Raw genomic sequence first — 12,813 nt, 5'->3', positions numbered from 1 at the left:
CTTGAGTTGCTCTCGGCTACGCTTCGAGCAACTCTTACACATCTTTCGTGCTCTCCAAACTTCTCGCGTGCTTCATATCTCCATGAACGCACGCTGACGTATGAACCAATTGTTAAATAATACAGATTGTGGATATGGGCCTAAGGTCTTATGTTGTTTTGATGATGAATACAGGAAACCAGTTCAGAAATGTAGAGGGGAAAATGCTGTTTCTAAAATTATGGAAAATATGTCAAAATGGTATCAACAAAGAATAAAGAAAAATCACAATAAGCTATTAATAATGACTGATGATAATAAAGGAAATTTTCATGAAGATATTATTGTAAGAGACCATTGTCATGTAACTGGTAAATATGGTGGATCAGCTCACCCACATTTTTATTTAACTTTTAAGCTGACTGATAAGATTCTTGTTATTTTACATTTGAGAGGTTATGACATTCATTTCATTATGCAAGAAACTGCTAAACTAAATCAGGATATTAAAGTCATACCCAGTAAAATGGAAAACTAAATGGCTTTCATGCCTGGGAAACATATAGTTTTCATTGACAGCTTCCAATTTATGAGTTCTTAAATATACATCACAAGAATTCAAAAATAAAAAATTAGATTTCTTCTAAAACAAAGGAAAACCTTAGGAAAAGATTCAATGGCAGACTTTTAAAAAGTAAAGAGAAATAGTCAAATATGGCTTAAAACCAACTTATGTGAGTGATAAATATTCAATGAAAATCTAGTTGCAGAGCACAAGATCAAAGAAACACTAACCCTCAATCGGCCAGCATATGTGGGAACGTGCATTCTTCATCTAAGTAAGACATTATGAATGATTTTCGTTATAATTGAATCAAACAAAAGTGGCAACAAAGCAAAACTACTTTTAACAGACACAGACAGTCTAACTTATGAAATTGAAACTGTAGATGTGTATAAAGACTTTTGGAATAATACAGATAGATTTGACAACAGCGGCTATCCAGAGAACACTCCATATTTTGACAAAAGAAACAAAGAATTTATTGGAAAACTCAAGGATTAAGCTGGCGGTATTCCAAGTAATAATTTGTTGGTTTAAGATCTAAAATATACTCATACATGAAATACAGTTACAAAGGCAGTAAAACAGCGGAAGGAATAAAAAAGAATGTTATATAAAAAAGAGCATCAAATATGAAAACTATAAGAACACATTATTTCACAACAAACAGTTGTATCTGTTACGAGTGTCAATGTAGAGCAGGGTTGTTCCTAGACAAAACTCTGGTTCGTCGGTAACAGCAAAAAACTGATTTATTTCCACGTAGTTAACTTCTCGACTTTACAGCACTAAGCTTCTTCACAATTCTCTCTCTTTTTTTTTTGTCGATGAAACTATCGTTCTTATATACATGAAGTCCAAGGATCTAGAAACTTTCGAAAGAAGTAGATTTAGCAGATTAACAAGGTTTCTAAATCTGAGGAATCCGAAGTCAAAACCACCAACTTGGAAGTTATGAGATAAACAAAGTATCTTTGAGCTGTTTTGATGGCAAACGTTACATTCACGATAATGGTATAACAAGGTATGCCCATGCACATTACAAAATTTGAATCAATGTTTTCATAATTTGTTAAATATCAGTTTTCATAATGAGGTGAAGATATGTAATATTATTCAATTTCTCAAAAACATCGGCACCTATTCAATAGAGAGGACAAAATCATATCTATGATACAGAAACACAGTTGTGGTGATCAAACGAGAGAATCGTAATTTGAACTTCCTCTTTTAACAATCAGGTGATCTGGTTCTATTTGGTAAATGAAATATTTTGAATCATGGAATATTCATCATCATATGGTGAGTAGTATAGAGTCGGTTCGGTGTGAGATCAGTCTTTTCAAAACTGGTTTCGTAACGCCAACTCGTATACTACTATTAAGTAATTTGAAATTTGTGATGTTAGCCATTAAGTGTGTTAAAATGCATGCAATGTTAGGTTCGAAACAAACGTCAGCTCTAGAAACTTTTAATTTACATCATCAACCGCCAACTAGCTGGTCGATCTGGGCTGTTGAACCTTGTTTGTAAATTTTTTTTGTTTCTATCAATCTGTGGAGTTCGAATATTTTACTTTTACCACCACGCTATCTTATGAATGTATATTCACCAAATCAATACGAAACATGGCGACCGATTCCGAGAACAAACCGTCTCCCAGGCACTTTAACCTCCCTAATCTCTCGTGAAACACACGACAGCCTGCAATTTTTCCTTACATTTAAGAAGTTCGAAAAGCCGCGTATCAAGTTTTTCTCATGAAAAGTCTCCTTGTTCAAAATCGAACATGCCAGATTTACCGCGGTTGATTTACTTCGCCTTTTTTCGAAGACAAGAATATATAGACATTAAATATGAAATGTTTATAGGAAGGCCATGATTGCATCGAGTACATCATAATAATTTTGCAGCACATACTTTGTGCTCTTATATCTACTAATTAATACCTATGATTCAAAGACCTACAACAAGAAGAGCACGTCTTACCGTTTCTTTCGTTTCTAGCGAAGAGAGGAGTTGTGGGTTGTCTGTGTGTGTTTATATGCAGAAAATGGAGCTACGCTATTGGTGGGAACATGGTAACGTCAATCTAAACAGTCGACTACGTCTTCAGTTTCTCCTAACAAATCTCTCATGCTCTAGGCGTGCTTTACAACAGAACAAAGCAAAGTCAATGCTCTATCTGTCAAAGAAACTCACCCTCTTTATGAATAGTAAATCAGTTTACCGTACAAAGCATCATGTTAAAAAGATTTTAAATAACACTTTGAATACTACCATGGTCACGGAAATGCCAAAAGTAATCTCTTTTTTAAAATTAATTCGAGTTTAGATTTGCATGAATACTTTTTCGAATGAAATTAATATTTGCATATTGTAAATTGACAGCATGTTTCGCTTCGACAGTATCTTTTATGCCAATTACCCTATTGTCATTCAGACAAGAGACCAAGTCAACCAAGTCACCTTTGCTGTTTATAGTTAATAAACTCACTCACATGTGGTTGACTTCCGCTTTTTCATCATTAGTAATTGTGATTTCTTGATTTCGACCGCAATCGTTTTTAAGAAGGCTTGCAATCAAAACAATTAATCTTGGCCAAAAATTGTTAATAACCTTGTAACAGCTTCGACACTTCCTTGAGGGAGAATTATGATACGAGGCTCATAGTTTGATATGGAGTTATGGCTTTGTGATGTGAGGAACGGGGAAAAAAGGCGTAACACTTGCTGGAGGCCAAGCCGAGAGCAATTTTGAAAACAAGTTTTTTTTGTGATTAACATCAAGCTCTCGATACGCGCTTATAACTCTCTTGCTTCTTGCTGGCTCAGAGCGTAACGAAGGCCAAATCTAAGGTGAAGAAAATGAATTCGCAAGTTATAAAGCATCGACAACCCATCGTCAGGTACTTTACGACTCCCTTTTATTTTGCCTACCTGTGTTGATGACCAGAACGCAGGCTCAACAGAAGAGGCAACGTAAGCAGGCTACGTGCAGTATCAAAAATGCAACAATATTTTTCGATCCAACCTGGATGTCAATGATAGTGGCTGTTTGGGATCTGTTCGTTCCCATCCAAATAATAGTGTACTCACAGTAAGATTCATCGAGAGTAGTACAGACCAATCATGGTCAAGGTATTTAACTAACATGTCACGCTATGTTACATAGGATGACGGGCTTTTTGTACAAGTAGTTGCAGATGCATTCAACTTGACAATCCACATTAATGAATCTATTCCAGGGTTTGCATCGGTTACAAATATCAGTCGGGTTAGCTCAGAAACTGATACTACCGTTAGAAATATTGGACATATTAATGAAACACACTATTTTTCAACTGTTCCTTTCAATGAAGAGACATTGGTAAGCAATGTAATTCATAACAATGAATGTATGAATGTAAGTAGAATTTCGCTAGACGAGAAACATGTTTCTCGTGAAACATTGGACTGTGAAAAACGTGGCATCGGGAGCTCAGGTCAAGTTCTAAATATACGAAACAGGAGCAGATAATCATCTAACCCCGATCATAATAAAATGTATCATAGTTAAATAATGGGTTACTTTTGACCTATTTTTAATGTAGTTGGAAGTAGGTCAGATAAATTCAATCAGATTGTGTATATAAATGTCAAGAATTGTTCAAATTTGCTGATAACAAACATTTTGAAGTTGTTTTTCAAGATTTGGTATTTTTTATCGGTCTAAGTTTTTTCAATTTGTGACGCGACGCTCCGAGATTCGCTTGAAATTTTGTGTCTCAAAAGCGGCATTTTGGCGGGACTCAGTTATTATCGATTTCTTCGAAAATAAATAAATATTCGGCCAAACGAAGCATGCAGTGGTTTGTTTCACTCTAAGGCTTACCTAACATGAGACTATGAGCGGGATTGATTTTTTGCCTCCATATTTTGAAAATGTTCGTTTTTTGGCCACGTTTGCTCTAAAGTGTAATTAAAGACCTTGTTAAAGAAAAAAGATAACTTCGATCCCTACCTCAGCCTGACTCAATGCCTCCCTGTCCCCGAAAACGAATGGACTCTTATTCTATCCTTGAAATCTTTAGTGTCTCAATGAGACAGATAATCCAGGCCAATGATTATGGAGGGATACGATGCAATCCTCAACCAATCAGAGTGAGCGCATCTCTATAATCACCAAAACAATTATACCAAATAAATATATTGAAAACTCACAACATTTTGGACAAAACAGTGGTGTCCTTTGGATCCTCAATCTGGGAGCTACTCATTAGGTGACGATTTCAATCACTCTATATTTGGAATCCGTCTGGCAAATGTGGCTATCATGAGTTGAACCAGGCCATCTAGCCACAATATCTGCCAACATTCCTGCAAAATTCAATTGTATTCAATACACTAAAACTGGTTTTAACATTTTTGTTTTACGTTGCGTACACAAAATTTTGATACAGCTTAGGTCTATAGTATTTCTGCACGAGTCTTCCCTCCCGTAAAATTTCCATAATGTGAGCATACACATAGGCCCAAAATTTGAAGTAGTAATCGCGAGATCACGTCATTCATTTTGTCAAAGTAGTGTACTCGGAACGGGATTGCCGCTAACAATGAACTACGGTTCGTAACTAACAACAATTAACTACCCTAACTCTATGCAATTTATGCCTTTCTTGATATGGTAAACTTCAAGACATTCCTTGGCCTGTATCTTTGAGCGACGAAAAATCACACGTTGTTAAACAATGCTACTTAGCGAGAGAATGCTCTGTAATGCTTTGTTCCAGCCATTGAACCAACGCAGCTCACTAAACGGTTAAACAGACATGTTACCCTTTGCTTAATCAATAATCAGAGCTAGACATATTTTCTTACCACGATAGCAGCAGATTGCCTGGACATTTTGATGGAGTAAAATTCTTTCCAGTTCATGAAGTCCGGCTCATTTTCGTGAGGGGCAGTTATTCTAACGTGGGTACCGTTGATGAACCCAATGGCATAAGGGAAACCACCAAATCGAAACAAACCTTCCTTAATGTCGTTTCGTTCCACACGAGTGGACGGAAATCTTTCGAATCGCCTCACTTTGCAAGGCTTGTGTCACACGACCAACTACTCGCCTGACGGTTAACACATAAACGAAAGTATTTTCAAAACTATTTACATAAAAGTGAGAGCGGAAAAAGTGATCCGAGATACTTTTCCAGGATTTGATGAGTCAAATGTCAGCCGAGTGGTTTGTCTTGTGACACAAGCCTTGACCGCAAAGTTAGGCGATTTCAAAAGATTTCCGTCCACTCGTGCGGAGCAAGACGATATTAAGAAGGTTTGTTTCGATTTAGTAGTTTCCCTTGTGCCAGCGAATTCGGCATGTCAGTAGCGAACTCGAACACAGCTTTGGAACTAGAGAAGTAGCGCTGAAAACGACGGCTAAAACCACTTTAAATCGAGCGCAATAACAAACATGCATCCTACGTAGTTCTTTATTGAATATCCTTTGTTCTGTGTTGTGCTCAAAAATCGACATACCTAAGCTCTCGCTTTTGTGATTATAGTAAATTCTCACATCGTTCCGCAATGCGCACTGAAATTAAAATACGACGCTCTCACTGTTATGTAAATAGTTTTGAAAATACTTTCGTCTATGTTCCGATCGTTACTCTGTTCTCAGAGATCACATTTACACATTTAGAAAATATATTCCATATATGGAACGAAATGAGTTCCAACCAAGAAACGAAATGACGGGATAACTCGCTCGACAGCTACATCTCCTTCGGTGCAACTTACCCGACAATCAACGTCGTATACAGAGAAGAATGTTTCGCTGCCAGCTGGATCCCTTAGAGTCTTTTGCTGACTCTGAATTTAGATTCAGGTATCGTTTTGGATGAGAAGCAGTACAATACATCGTTTACCTTGTTGCGGACGAAATAACACCACAAACAATAGAAAGCATGCAGTCTCAACGATAATACAAGTCCTTTTCATTACCTTGAGATTACTGGCTTCGGGTTCGTTTCTACAGGTGATTACAGATAATTTTCTAGGATTTGATGAGTCAACTGCCAGGCGAGTAGTTGGTCGTGTGACACAAGCCTTGACTACAAAGTTAGGCGATTTCGAAAGATTTCCGTCTACTCGTGCGGAACGAGACGACATTAAGGAGGGATTTTTTCGATTTGGTGGTTTCCCTTATGCCATTGAGTTCATCGACGTTAACCACGTTAGAATAGCTGCCCCTCGCGAAAATGAGCCGGACTTCATGAACCGGAAAGGATTTCAATCCATCAAAATGTCCAGGCAATCTGCTGCCATCGAGGTAAACAAATATGTTTAGCTCTGATTATTGATTAAGCAAAGGGCAACATGTCCGTCTACCCCAAAGCTTTATACTATCATACTATCTCATGTGTATACTAGGAGTTATTTTCTCCTTAATGTAGGCATGAAATTCGTAGGAATTTTAAATTCTAAATTTTGGGCCTATTGTATGCTCAAAGTATGGAAATTTTACGGGAGGGAAGACTCGTGCAGAAATACTATACACCTAAGCTGTATCAAAATTTTGTGTACACAACGTAAAACAAAAATGTTAAAACCAGTTTTAGTGTATTGAATACAATTGAATTTTGCAGGAATGTTGGCAGATATTGTGGCTAGATGGCCTGGTTCAACTCATAATAGCCACATTTGCCGGACGTCAGCCGTAGGAGGTAACCTTGAAGGGACTGGTGGTGTGCTACACGGGAATGGTGGCTATGCATGCTCTCCATTCCTCGTGACCCTATACCTCAACCCCAAAACACCTCAGGAGGAGCATTCAACATAGCATACAAGTTCACACGATGTCCATAGGGCGAACTTTTGGAATGTTGAAGAAGAGATTCCATGTGCCACACTAAGAAGTGAGGATGGCTCCTGACAGGGTAAGCACCTTGATTGTAGCCTGCTGCATTTTACTCAACCTCGCTGTCAAATTAAGGGAACCAGAGCCAGAGGACTTTGACATGGATGATGAAGGGTGTGCTGCTCACCTTCACACCCAGTGACATGGTCTCGAAACTGGTAATGCTGTTAGAGAGCACGCTGCTTACAACCTTTTTAAATTGGGAAATGTTCACAGAGTTACATGATCAATGCTTTATTTTTTCACGACTCGTGGAAATCTTTGATGATGACAATTCTTTTCTTTTAAGAAAGTGCGAATGGCTGATATATTCTACGCACAACTAATTGTGTTTATCATTTGCATGTTAAACTATAAAGCCATTGCCTTACCCTTTTCCAGGGTCAGCGTTTTTGCAATTGGGTTTAAACATTTGAAAGAAATAGTGACACTCACAGTAGGCTTTTTGCAATAGTTCAATGTATATCCTACTTTTATAATAAGCATTGAGGTAATAAGGCATTAGGCGTTAAGGTAATAGGCATTAATTTGTTAATTGTCTTGACTGCATTAAGAGTGTCATTGTAAGTAAAGATCTGTGCATTAAATGATTAATGACCTTCATACTTATTTAATAATGCCCTCTGTTTTCTTAATAATGAATATATATTTAAATGTGAAATAGTTTAAGGTGAAAGTTCACTTCTACAAGCAAAAATGGCTCAGAAAAAAAGGTGTAGAAGGTCTAGGTGTTAAAGCTTTGACAATGTGCAGAAAGTCATGTTTACTGATCTACCTTTTTAAAAAATTAGTGGGGACATTTGAACGCAATTTTTGCCCTAGGGGCGAGAATTTCAACAAAGCAATCTTTAAAAGTTCAAATACCTGGGGAGCTGCCAGGAAAAAAAGGGAAGGATATCAAAGATTCCAACTGATTGTTATATTATTGATAAAAGGCATCAAAATTAAAACCATTATGTGATTAAGCATATGTATATTTCTGGGGAAATGGTGTATCAGTGATATGAAAATATGAAAATATGACCGTAGCAATCCAATTATTAACAGTTTCACGAGCCATAACCAGGACCATGGCAACTTGATCGTGTAAAGATTTATTCATAAACTATCTTCTGTCTCATTTCAGAGGCGAATAGTTGTTGTTGACATTACTAAAGATGAATAACGCATCATTTGGGTGAAAACCGTCCAATCACTTAATTTATTTATGGCGATTTTTACAACAGATGCCGTCTCAGATCATAACTTTGCAGTTTAAAAAGAAGCCCAGTGTTTGAAAGTTACAAGCAACTTAAGATTTGATTACAATGGTTTAATAACTACATAAATGAATATGTAAAAAGCTGCACTAAAATAGATAGCGATCTAGAGGGAGTGAAATGGTCAGCTGATGAGTAGCTCCCATATTGAGGATCCAAAGGATACCACTGTTTTGTCCAAAATGTTGTGAGTTTTCAATATATTTATTTGGTGTAATTCTTCCGGTGATCATAGAGGTTTGCACACTCTTATTGGTTGAGGATTACATCGTGTCTCATCATAACTGATTTCGCACAAGGTGATTATTACAGGGCGCTAAATTTCAAATTGGCTGCCTTGCATTGTTTCAATGTTGCCGATGAAGTCATAAACGCGATAAAAAAAATTAAATTCCGAAGGTAGAAAGGTACTATTAAGTTTCGCGTGGCACTTTTCAAAATAACGATATGAAGCTTTTGCTGATTGAACGAAGTAAGATTGGCTGATTATCTCCAAACCAACGGACGTAACAATTGCAACAGAGTGCTGTCAACAAAAAACAAATTTACAGCAGAATTCGAAAACACCTGAGCAATTATGCAGAAACAATTATTTGTTGATGGTGAAGTGAATAATGTTGAATAAGTCCCTAGAAAAATACAGTATATAAAGCACAATCAGGGCTACTCGGCCCAGAATGTACACAAAAAGCGCTTTAAAAACGCGCGCACAGGCGTGCAACTTTCGAAAACGCACTCAAAAAACGAGCGCAAAAGAAGGTCATTAGTATGCATGAGGCAGTCTTTTGTTTTACCCTGCTCTACCACTGAGCCATTTTTGTCAAAAACATTACGCTATCGACACTGCTGATCCTAGCAGTATGCAGGACGCGTGTCATTAGAACTTCGTAATGGACCCCGCTCACCGAAGAGTCTTTGTGGCTCAGTGGTAGAGCATCGGAGCGCAAATCCGAAGGTCTGAGGTTCGATTCCTCATGGGGACTCAGAATTTTTCTTTGTCCTACGCTCGTGACAAGAAGAAAAAACATCTTTCTTATGTGAAATTATTTGCAGTTTCCTGTAACAGGAGACGTTTTCCAGATGCTTTACTAAGTTTGTTGGATCAATATTTGTTTCTGGGCAACCGAGCTCGAAATAGGTGACTCGAGCTCGAAAGCCTATCCGAGCTCGAGTCACAACTCGACTAGAAGGATCCTGAGCAACCGAGCTCGACATAAGTGACTCGAGCTCGAAAGTCTACCCGAGCTCGAGTCACAACCTTTGTAATCGAGCTCGAATCAAATCGAGTTCGATTTGGTAATTGCGCTCGAATCAAATCGAGCTCGTGTCCGACCGAGCTGAATAATATTTGTTCCTGGGCAACCGAGCTCGATATAGATTTTTCTGGCAGGGGGAGGGAGGAGGGGGAAGTGCAGATCATGCTCGATATAAGGGGAAGAGATAATATTAAAAACTATGGTGAAGAGAAAAATTTAAAAAAAATATTTGGTTTTTCCTGTCTCATGTTTTTTCTTAAGTTTAAAACAGCATTTGGACAGAGAACAATTAATTATTGAATGGTTTCCTCATGCAACCAGTTGGACGATTCTTTTAAACTTTGTTACTCAATCTAGGTTTTAAACGCAGATTAAGAAGTGAGCACCTGGAACGGTTCTTGCGGTCCTAGTCCTTAAGCTTGCAATCACCAGCTTTTTAGACATCTAGATCTAAAATTTTTACACTATACATTGAATTAAAGCTTGCAACAACCAAATTTTTAATGTTAAACTCTAACCACCAGATTTACACGTAAGATTCACATTGTTCATTTTTACAAGTTACTTAAGTGATTAACGGACTTAAGCAAAAATTTGAGTGAGACGAAAAAAAAAAAAGGGGGGTTTTCTAAAGTTTTAAAGAGTCCAATCGCTAGAGTGGGTCGAGTCTTGTTCCACGGAGGAGTGACCGAGAGGCTGGTATCCAAGGAGCAGCGCATCTACACTTTATTGCAGAAGCTCAAAGACGCGACTGGTTAATGAAGTTTGGGATTAACGGACTTAAGCAAAAATTTGAGTTCGCTGCCACTATAAAAAAATCTCGGGAAGCAGGCGAATGTAAAAATTGAAATGTTAACTATTCGGTATCAGTTTTCTTACGACACCGTTATCGAGCTCATTGTAATGCAGGAACTAGGTAAGAACGCTTTCTTACACTTGTGTATCGCCCATAAATGGGTTCTCTATTCTTTCTTATTTCGTGGCTGCTAAACTACCGAAAATTACGAAACTTCGTGACCAGATGATGACGCAACTTTTTTGGGTCTTAACCTCTCTTCCCCTCAACCCCTTCCCCGTTAATATGAGAATAATCCAGAATATTTAAAAGAGATATGGTAAGGGATAGGACATTCATTTTATTGTTGAAACAGGTGTATGTTAGTGTCTAACAAAATGCTCTCCTCCTTTGACGTTCCCTTTCTACCACATATTTAAAGATAACTTTCAACATGCCATTGTAAAGTGCACATGTTATTTGCAAAATTTATTAAAATTCATAATTGATAAATACGCATGATTACCAGTTGATTAATCATAACCACTAAATACTTAATGGATAAAAAAACATGAACATAATTAGAATACAAACTATTTTAAACACTTGCATTAATTTTTTAACCCTCTAACCCCTAGAAGGGATAAACATGAAACTTCTCCCCAGAATATCCTTACATTATCCAACAAATAGGTAATGAGAATACTCATGTTTATCAGGTAGAAACTGTCATCTTGATCTAATACCCAGTTTGCATAAGCTATCTACAAGGAATTGTGTAGCAACTTGAGGGGACAATTAAGAAACAGTTTCAAAAGATTGAGAGTTAACTTTTAATTAACAACTGCTCTACATCTGTTGAATGTGATACAGCACAACAAAAATAATTTATATTTTTCTTTGATCAAAATTTATAAAAATGCATGATTACTTAGTGAGTAATCATAACCACTAAATACTTAATGAATAACAAACATTAATATAATTACACAACAAACTAGTTTAAAAAACTTGCATTAATTTTTTCACCCTTTGACTCCTAGAAGTGATTAACCCATTAACGCCCAGATTGAATTTTTAATTCTCCTTACTATCAACCATACAATTCTTATGACGTTAGGTCAGAGAATTTAGTATTGATCGACTAATTAACCCAAAATTGATATTCTTCTTTGGTCTCTTCACTTATCTGGTTGATATTGTATTAATATTGTAGGGAGAAATTCTGTCTGGGTCACTGTGTCAGTTAAAAGGTTAACAAAAAACTTCTTCCCATAAAATCCTTATGTTATCCAACAAATAGGTAACAAGAATACTCAAATTTATAAACATGCATGATTACTTACTGAGTAATCATAACCACTAAATACTTAATGAATAACAAACATTCACATAATTAAATTACAAACTAGTTTAACCCTTTAACTCCCAAGATCTGATTGTTAATTCTCCCCTGTAGCTGCTACATATTTCCTTGTGAATTAGTTATGAGAACTTGGTGCTAGATCAAGATAGCAGCTTCTACCTGATAAGTTTTAATATTCTCTTTACCTGTTTGCTGGAGAATGTATGGATATTGTAGGTAGAAGTTTTATGTGAATCGCCACTGGGAGTTAAAGGGTTAAAAACTTGCATTAATTTTTTTCACCCTTTAACTTCTATAAGTGATTAACAAGTAACTTCTCCCCATAATATCCTCACATTATCCAACATCTGACTACTTCTTCAACTTCTTCCTTTGGCAGCCAGTTCTTTTTTCCCTTTTTTTCTTTTCCCCTTTACCTTTACCTTTTCTCCTTCCTCACCTTCCATGCTGGCATCTTCTCTTCTACATTCTCCATCTTTATCTACTCTTGTATCTTTTTTCTCTTCGCTCTTTTGCTTCTTCTTTTCCCTTTTCTTTTTCCTTTCCTTTTTTCTTCTTTTTTTCCATTCTTCTTTCCTTTTTATAATGGTCTTGGTGGTCTTCATCTGTCAGTAAAAGTGATGATGGTTTAATCCCTTTAACAATCAACATCAGGCATTGGTAATGGATTTTACCACTACTTCATTATTGAGGTGACGCAATAAAGAGCATTTTAAGT

At 36.8% G+C, this 12,813-nt stretch overlaps 1 non-coding gene and 2 pseudogenes across 1 annotated transcript; 2 read left to right on the top strand and 1 right to left on the bottom strand.

The window, feature by feature from the left end:
• LOC131778648 (uncharacterized) overlaps window positions 1-2,542 on the bottom strand; it is a 60,816-nt pseudogene extending 58,274 nt beyond the window's left edge.
• A 3,746-nt stretch (window positions 2,543-6,288) lies between these two features.
• On the top strand, window positions 6,289-7,361 carry LOC131778647 (putative nuclease HARBI1; annotated as a pseudogene).
• Window positions 7,362-9,609: 2,248 nt separating this feature from the next.
• Trnac-gca (transfer RNA cysteine (anticodon GCA)) lies at window positions 9,610-9,681 on the top strand. The gene has a single exon. It is a non-coding gene; the product is annotated as a tRNA-Cys (tRNA).
• Window positions 9,682-12,813: the final 3,132 nt, after the last annotated feature.

This window comes from Pocillopora verrucosa, chromosome 6 (genome assembly GCF_036669915.1).
Source record: "Pocillopora verrucosa isolate sample1 chromosome 6, ASM3666991v2, whole genome shotgun sequence".
Taxonomy (NCBI): Eukaryota; Metazoa; Cnidaria; class Anthozoa; order Scleractinia; family Pocilloporidae; genus Pocillopora; species Pocillopora verrucosa.
Note: the sequence above shows the minus strand (reverse complement) of the source record. Positions and strands in the feature narration are given on the sequence as shown.